The following is a 9,421-nucleotide window of genomic DNA, read 5'->3' as shown; positions in this document are numbered from 1 at the left end:
TGAAAGCTCAGAAGGTATAAAGTATTTGCATTTTATTTTTTTTTTGTTATTTTGATAATTTATTTTACCTCAAGTAAATGGTGAAAAATTCTGCATTCGCAAATAAATAAATAAATATAAAATAAATACTGACTAATATTACTTGAAAAAACAACTTACAACCGTAAAGAATATTAAGGCAAATATTGTTAAAAAAGTGTTTTAATTATTTAAAATATTATAGTTTGATTTAAAGAAGCAATTATAGCATAAAATATTTTATGTATAATAATAATGTTTTTTTTTATTCCAGTCTCCCTGACTAGGCAAGGCTAATGTACGTTCAGCAGACATTTCTGTAGAAGGACTTGTTCCATACAGTAACCTCCAGGGCATAACCCTGCATTTCGTGTTCGGATAAAACAAAAAAAAAATCCTGACATTACAGAGAACCTTATATGCAGCAGGTGATACTTGATTTTTAACCTAACCAGAAAATAAATAATAATAATAATAAATTTGGAAATATAGATGAAATTGCGTGAGCTTCACTTATAAGCCATTACTCTCGTAAAATAGACCTTGACATAAAGCAATTTGATAGTTTTTAGTACCAAGAAATAAGCATTACATACAGTTGCCATAACAACGGTTATACAGTCTATTTTACCCATTAACTATTTTCTATTAAGTTCTCCGTATAGAATCTTCAAATCCACAACCTCACGATCCAATTTTTTATCCTGCCTATGTGTATTATCAAATCTTCATGGTTGTTTGAAACGATTATATATAAAAAGAAACAGGTAGCACATCAACCTGTATCAAATATCACATTTAATGCCTTATGACATTTATACGGTAGGATATTTTTAAACAAGGCATGTCAAAACGTTAACTTGACATAAATCTAACACTGTGAAAAGATACGACTTATGATAAAACGAGATTTTGTTCTAAGAAAGTTTTTTATTCGAAATGGTTAAGTAGAAAAATTAATTTAAATGGAATTTGTAATTAGAATATTTGAATTTTTTGTTATTTAAAATGTTCATAGAAAAAATTTAATTTTTGGTGCTTATTTATTAACTTTCCGTGTGTTTGTGTACGTCTGTGTGTGCGTTCGGATACAAATTTTCGTCGATGATTTCGGGAATACGATTCGACCGATTTGAATGAATTAAAAATCATTCGATTACTATTGATAAGGAGACGCGCTGATTAGTTTTTGGACAAGGCAGGTCCACTCGTACCGAAGATACGAAGCAAAAAGTGTCAAAATTGGTTTTTCAATTTTTAAGAAAGCGGAATGTCTGATTTGAATGATTTAAAAAATATCTTATTTGTTGAAAAATTTCCAAGAAATTTCAAAGTATAAAAAAATTAAAATTTTTCAAAAAGGTCAAAAATCTTATTGTTTCAAAGTTCTAAAAAAATAGGCACAATGCAATGCACCACTAGTTTGATATTGTTAAACTGCATTCTGATAATAAGTAATATCAATAAATACTTAAAATGGATATGAATAAATCTGTTTCATTGCAGATCAATAAATATTGAATTCTACAAATATTTTCTATACATTAAATAGTTAGTTACTCCCCTTACAGGTAATTACAAGTGTTCTTAGAGGTCAGATTAGGGCGCAAAGGTAACCTATATAAAATGGCAGTCATGGCACCCCATAAAGAGACCTTTAAACCATTCAACTCGTCACAATTTTTTTTCGCAATTAAGTGAATCTATTAATTTATTCGAAACTTCAATTTAAATCACATCCACATAGTCAAAAAAAATTAGAAATTTACAAATAATTCAAAACCTGAAGCTTAATTTACACTACATACATCAATTACTAACAATCGAACCCAATTATAATACGAATGCACATAAATCAACCGTGTATAAATATTTATACCAGATTTATCACAACATTTCCGTGGCTAGAATATAACTTGTACCGATTATGCAACTTTTAGTAATAATTCATAATAAATTATTAAAACTATTCATATAAACATCGCCGTTAAAGCTATAGACAAATCATACTGGCATGCCGTTTTGCATGTTCCAAAACCGATAATTATTTTTGTCCGTGATTCGAATAGAGAACTAGAAAATCAGAATAAACCTGAGGATCACAAGGGTTGAGAAGGAAATAAATTTATGTTATAAATTGTAATTATTGTAATAAAACTTATAAGTATACTCATAAGCAATAAAAATACATGAAGCAAATTAGCTTCAATATAGACTAAGTGTGCTATGACTTTTTATAAAAAAACAAAGAAGTGTATATAAATTATTAACGCCTAATAAAATTATTACATATTGATTTTTAAATAAATCAGTCAAATAAGCGAAACCAAATTACACTAAAATATTAATAAAAGCGTTTCAAAGCATAATTGTGAAATCAAAAATAAGAAATATTTGTGGAAAAGCACTTCAATACAGGTATTTACAAATGCAAAATAGTATGGTAACTATCAAGTATGAAAAATAGTTAGTTTATAACAATATAAATAATAAAATAAAATAAATCAATTTATTATAAACTAACTAATTATAAACTAAATTTGTATGATCAGCAAAGTATCAAACAAAATGTTAGGCAGATTGGGTAAAAATAAATGTTATGTGCTTAATGATTCTATATATTTCCTCTATCCCCAGCCCTGGGACAGCGCAAACCCATGAGCAAAAAAAAAATAACTAAAAAATGTTCTTACGGTCTTCGATATCGCCTTAAGTGACTATTAATACCAATGGGAGCAACGTATAAAACACTTACGACTGATTTGCGTAGGTACAAGTAGAGTTACTTCAACATCCAAGACTAATGTCGTAGTGATGTTATGTGGACTTACCTGAAAATAAAATAAATAGGATGTTAGTAATGAGCAAGTAAATGCACAACTAGAAATACGAGTCGGTGGCATAGACAACGACATGATATGTTCAATGTTATAACAGGGGATAATATTTTCAACTACTATTTTATCATGAAATAATCATCATAAATTTAGATAAACTCATATTTTTTATAATTAAAATTAATTGATGTATCAAATACTGTAAATAAAATAATATCTTTTCCAAACTAAAAAACAATTTTCAATAAAAACTTATCGCCCTGGATTAGAAATTTTATTAAAAATTAACAATATGAACGTAATAATAATACCAGTTAATGTAATGGCATTGATTGAAATATGGTTAAATTATGTTATAAACAAAATGCATTAAGCCGCATTACTTAAAAATACTATATAAAGCCTTGGAATAACGAAAATAGTTAGTTAGAGCAATGCCGGTCAGTTACAGTAGATGCCCACATTTTTTGGTGGCAGCGGTAAAACCCTACATATATATATATATATATATATATATATATATATATATATATATATATATATAATTGTGAAAAAATATAAATAACTACCATCTATTAACCTGTAAAGTCGAGTGCTGCTGCTTACATTTAATAACATGTCCTAAGGCGCTAAGATTTAATCTCATCTGAGCATTTGCTTTTATCAAACATGACACAACGTACGAAGATAATTATGCAAAATCATTTATATATAAATTAAATTATATAAAAATGCTGTAAAGTACATACAGTAATATAATAAGAAAACATTAGAATAAAATAAAACTACTAAGTTTTGTAACGGACTTACATATTGGAGAAGATCATCGAGTTTCAGTTTATTATTTGTTTTAGATATTAATTATATTAGAGTAATTAAAATTCATTTTAAAAAATAGGCTGACTGAACTTCTTAATAATATAGCAGAAAAGTTGTTAGATAATAATTTGACTAAAAGAATTAAAAAATCCTAATGAGTAACTTGAACTCCTTCCAGTCGTGTATTAAAATGGTAATATGTATTTTACCGCTAATACGGCTGCATACGAGCGCAAAGGGTTAACATGTACCTATGAGTAAAAAAAACACTGTCAATATTTTTTTCATTCTTTGTACTTTTTGGTTAACGTTGCATTACTGATCATAGTTCTTAGATTTTTTTCTACTTCTTGAACAATTGATTTAATGTCTTAATAATTAGGTGATCTAACAAATTAAAGAAATAGCAAATCCTTATTGTTGTAAATAACTAGGAACATCTAATTTATTTGGGAAAAAAACGTTTATTATTTTGCAAAAATTAAATTTCCCAGCTTCAAAGATTATGTATGTAGTCTACAGAAGAACTAATTATAAGATGAACCTGATTCCAAAATTTCATGCAAATTGGAGCACAGTAAAAAAATTCAGATACAAAATCGTTCCATTGACTGGAGTACATATAGCTTCCCATTCGTTTTATATCCAAACATACATACATATATACTACAAAATTACACACATTATTTTGGTTTTTCACTTTCTAAACTAGTATATGACCACGACTTGAATGCCCCTTTCCACTAATAATAATAACTGCTTGAGCTATTTACTTGATAATTACAATTTCAATAAAAAAATATATATAAAATAGTGATGGCAAGAGAACTTGCACCGTCCTTGTAATTTTATATACTAAAAACAACATACTTAAGCGAGATAAGTTAATTACTGCGAAAACAAAATTGTAGGTTTCATTGCGAATGCATGATTTTTGTTCTTATCATTTTAAATTATAATATGCACACAGCTTGAATTCTTAGCTTCGCTTACTAACTACTTGTGCTATTTATTTAATAATTACAGTTTTACTGTACAAAAACTCATATAAAATATACAAAATAGCAATGACAAGAAATCGCTTCCATCGTTCAATTCCTCTATCAGAATATTTGCTTGCATTTTTATTGCAACTCTACTACTGGTTTCCTGAATACCGTTCACCCGTCCAAAGGAAAAGAAACGGCATAATTTGCGGCAAAAACGACACACACGCACCTACGGTATATAATAAGTATGTATTCAATTCCCTTCCTAGTATCGAGTCATGTAATTTACACAACATCTTGTTATAATTGTCAATTTATTATTTTATGAGCGCCCGACAACTATTTTGCTTATAACTTGTGAAGTCTCAATAATGTAGAAATTATAAAAGAGCCTCGGGGTAAAATTTGCGCTTAGGATGTGCATAATGTTGGATTAATATAATGCGTGCATTCGTATCGCAAGTATTTCAATTTTTTATGAGATATGTATTAATTTATTCAATACTGTTCCGGGAAATGACAATCTGGACTCAGAACGTGTTTCATCTTCAGTATCATCGCGATGAATGATTTCTTTCAATGAATAAGTCATGTCTTAAGAGTATTCTCTTGAATTCATATATCCTTTAGGAAAGGAAAAAATGATATAACCTCTGAGTTTTTTTACTGTGCTCCGATTTGCATGAAATTTTGGAATTAGGTTCATCTTACCCTCAAGTTCAAAAGTTAAAACAATTTGGACTTCGTCACCACCCCCCGGGGGATGACACTCCTTCTCAGTTGTTTAACTTAATTTTTCAAGAATAACGTCAGATATCTATAGAAGAACTAATTATAAAAACCAAACTTTTTTGCAAATTGGAGCACAGTACAAAAATTCACACCCCAAATCGCTCCATTGACTGGAGTACATAGCTTCCCATTTGTTTTTGTATCCAAACATATGTACATATTATACTACACACATACATAAGCACACACACATGCATATATTTTTTCTTTGAACGTTAATTGCACCGTTTTCATGTTGAGGTCGCTGTGAATGGTTTCATTTGTCAGGTACCACGGAGAATTAAGAATTGTACGTAAAATTTTTGACAGAGTTCTCTGCATTAAAGCTATATTTGATTTGTAAGCACATCCCCAGATCTCAATTCCGTAGGTCCAGATTGGTTTAATGATTGATTTATATAGCAGCAACTCATTCTCAACAGAGAGCTTAGACTTTTTACGCAGTAGCCAATCAAATTCTTTCATTTACCAAGCAAATATGAAAGAAAAAAACAGCTAGAGGTTCACAACTCCATTACCATCGACCAAGAATATTCATATCACGATGTATTTGAATAATGATAATCACATATTAACAATTAATAAAAAGAAATAAAAGTTCTCGTTGGTTCAGGTTCGTTCGAATAAACACTAATAAATTCCACTAAGGCATCATATTGTGATATGCAAATTCGTAGTTAATTATACGTTTTGATTCAACTAGTCGAGATCGTATCTGCGCACTATCGGCTCAGTCGTCGGCCTAACGAGTTATAAGCAAGTAATTAAGAATCAAAACTGTCAAAATTCATTCGTAGAATATCAATCATACGAGATTACCACAATAAATAAAAAGAAACAAAGTATATACTTATTAGTGCCATTACAATAGTCAAATCTGATTTTAATTGTAATAATATATTGATCTTGCCACATCAAAAGCAAGAGGTAAAAAATGTTTTATTCAAATGAATAAAAACTCCATTGGAGATCTCAACGCTATTATTTGCATAATTATAAGTAGATTATCTTATAGAGATATATAGTCGAAAATGCTAATAAGAATGAATTAAGATGCTTTTTATGTTTCGAGTTCTTATAGCACTTAAAAGTAAATCCATATCCTACTTTAAAATTAGCAGCGTTTTTTGAGGTATCTTAATCACGAGCAGAAATAATAAAAAATAGTGTATACATGGTATACAAGTACCTACACCGATTTGCAAATCTGTTATAAACTAAAAATATAACTAAGTGCGCATGGCATTCTGCCTTAAGGCAAATTTCTGGAACTTCCAGTATCGTAATTTTAGATTTTTAATAGCTCAGAAATGAAAAATTACAAATTTTTGGGCTTTTTAAATTTTTTGAACATTTTTGAAAATTATGAAACCTTTTGAATATTGAAAAATTAAAAAAAAATTTTTTTTGAAAACTGTTTATTTATTATCTCTGAAAGGGCTAGACTTGTCTTTACAAAAATTCAATCAGTTCTTCATTTCAATAGAATATTATTTTAATGATTATCATCACACATCACAATGTCTAATTGGTAATATCACTGATAACCAAGTGTGGGAGTAGTAATGTATATGAAAGTACAAACTCCACTTGTATAAAAATATATAAAATTTATTGATTATAAAATATTACGATATCAAAATGACAAGTCCAATTGTTTCTATACAATCACTAGCTGGCTTGATTTTCCCTCACAAGTATTAGAATTAATTAAACATTTACTTAAAGGGTTTTTTTTATTCTCATATCTTAACAGCAATCAGAACCTTACGTCTTTAGAGTTGTTGGGCAGAAACTATTTCCAAAATGGAATTCAATTCGTATGCTATTATGAAAATATATGAGCACTATCTCGTTCCGCACACATATATGTATGATATAGATAGTAGCAAAAAATAATTTAATCCTAAAGTTATTATTTTTAAATCAAAATATTTGGAGATGCCGGGGATCGAACCCGGGGCCTTTCACATGCAAAGCGAACGCTCTACCACTGAGCTACATCCCCACATGCTAATCACCTTTCTTCATCTACCTGCGTGCCAGGTGAGCCAGGTTAATTGCAGAAAACATTGAAGTTTGCTTTACATTTTGGTCTACTATGAGACAAATATTTTATATATTCTTATCGAAAAGTCTGTTACATCTAACGGAGGGACAGTTATAGGCACTATTACAGCATATATTATCTGTGATGTAAATTATTGACAAAAAAAACTGATTACAAAAATGAATTTGATACGCCGATTGTAGAGAGCAACGGCTTCTCGAGTAAGTTCTTCAAGTGGGGATGTAGCTCAGTGGTAGAGCGTTCGCTTTGCATGTGAAAGGCCCCGGGTTCGATCCCCGGCATCTCCAAATATTTTGTTTTAAAAACAATAACTTCAATACTTCAGGACCAAATTGTTTTTTGCTACTATCTACATCAAACAGATCTTATCTCAAACAGATATTATTTTCATCTTAGCATACAAATTCAACTTCATTTTTAAAACAGTTCTAGCCCAACAGCTAATTGCTGTTAAAATATAAGAAAAAAAAAAATTAAATTAAGTAAATGTTTTGTAAGTTCCAATACACGATGATGAGAGATATTACCAATAAGGCATTGGAATATGTGATAATTATGGAAATAGTGTTCTATTGCTCATTGTGTCAGCGAAACTATTTCTACTATTAGTTAAATGGTTTCTATAAAATGGAAACTATTTCCACTATTAGTTAAATGGTTTCTACAAAATGGACAATTTATGTTACGGGTCTGTTGTGTTAAATAATCGTATGAGTTGGTATTCAAAACTATCAAATAGCTATGTTTTTGCTATTCAATCGAGCGTTTCATAAATACAACCTAATCTCCAAATGGTACAAACATCAGAATACGACATTTTTGCCTTGTAAATGTATATTTTAATAGAACCATCTAGTAAACTTTTACGCAATGTAGAGAATGTAATGTTGTACATAACTACCCACAATATTGAAAAATATATTAACTGACGGCTTAAAAATATTCCTGCTGGGAAATTTTCTACATTGATTACATTAAATCAAATATCAACATCTTAAAATTCATCCAAAGATTAAATATTCAATGTTCAAGTAAAAACACACAAAACAACATCCTCTTTATACACAAACCCTTTCTTTTCTTACTCGTTCCATTATAACTTAAAAAAAAAATCCTTCCCGCTGTGATATCGACATTAAAAGCATTCCATTCTCGATATTTATGTATATCAATAAATAAGGATTCTGGATATATTTTTTGTCGATTTCGTGTTAATAGACTTTCTGTTTATACTGTTTCTTGTTTTACCCTTACAAGCCGGCGGCATGTCAGGCACCTGCTTTTCTACCTGACTTATTTCTATACCAGCTGACGGCGGAAGAACGAATAAGACAGGTGAGAAGAGCAGAAGGATTTTATAAAATGTGAGTTAAATTAAATATTTAAGTGGAAAAAATCGAGGAATTAAAATTAGATCTGAATTCCAATTTCTAGCAGAAAATATTCATCTATATTTCATCATAGTTGTAAGCTTAATTAATATGATTTTTTTTTTTAATTTGAAAATTTGCTTTATTTGACTTAAATACATACATTGATTTTCACAATGTATGTATTTAAGCCAAATAAAGCAAATTTTCAAATTAAAAAAAAAAAATAATAATTAATATAAAATAATATTATATTTGTAACATTTTTCTTGAAGATTCTAAAACTATTTTTATATGTTATTTAATACATTTCTAAAATATGAGTATATTGCCTCTGTGTATTTTAAATTAAATTTTTTTACAAATGCAAAATTATTATGCATCCCTATTCAAATTTTAAAAACAAAATTTTATTGAAGTGTGGACGTTAACTGTGATCAGTAGCGCACATACGAAGCACTGATGCATATGCGACAAAATCATGAACATTGATATTTTTTTGTATTTCAACCACTTACGTAGGCC

General features: G+C 29.0%; 2 non-coding genes across 2 annotated transcripts; one reads left to right on the top strand and one right to left on the bottom strand.

The window, feature by feature from the left end:
- Window positions 1-7,391: 7,391 nt before the first annotated feature.
- On the bottom strand, window positions 7,392-7,463 carry Trnaa-ugc. Its single transcript has one exon. It is a non-coding gene; the product is annotated as a tRNA-Ala (tRNA).
- A 278-nt stretch (window positions 7,464-7,741) lies between these two features.
- On the top strand, window positions 7,742-7,813 carry Trnaa-ugc. The gene has a single exon. It is a non-coding gene; the product is annotated as a tRNA-Ala (tRNA).
- The last annotated feature ends 1,608 nt before the right edge of the window (window positions 7,814-9,421 follow it).

This window comes from Ctenocephalides felis, unplaced genomic scaffold, assembly GCF_003426905.1.
Source record: "Ctenocephalides felis isolate EL2017-DRISC unplaced genomic scaffold, ASM342690v1 CF-g0.4_SCAFFOLD_01170, whole genome shotgun sequence".
NCBI lineage: Eukaryota > Metazoa > Arthropoda > Insecta > Siphonaptera > Pulicidae > Ctenocephalides > Ctenocephalides felis.
This window is presented reverse-complemented; position numbering and strand designations above follow the sequence as displayed.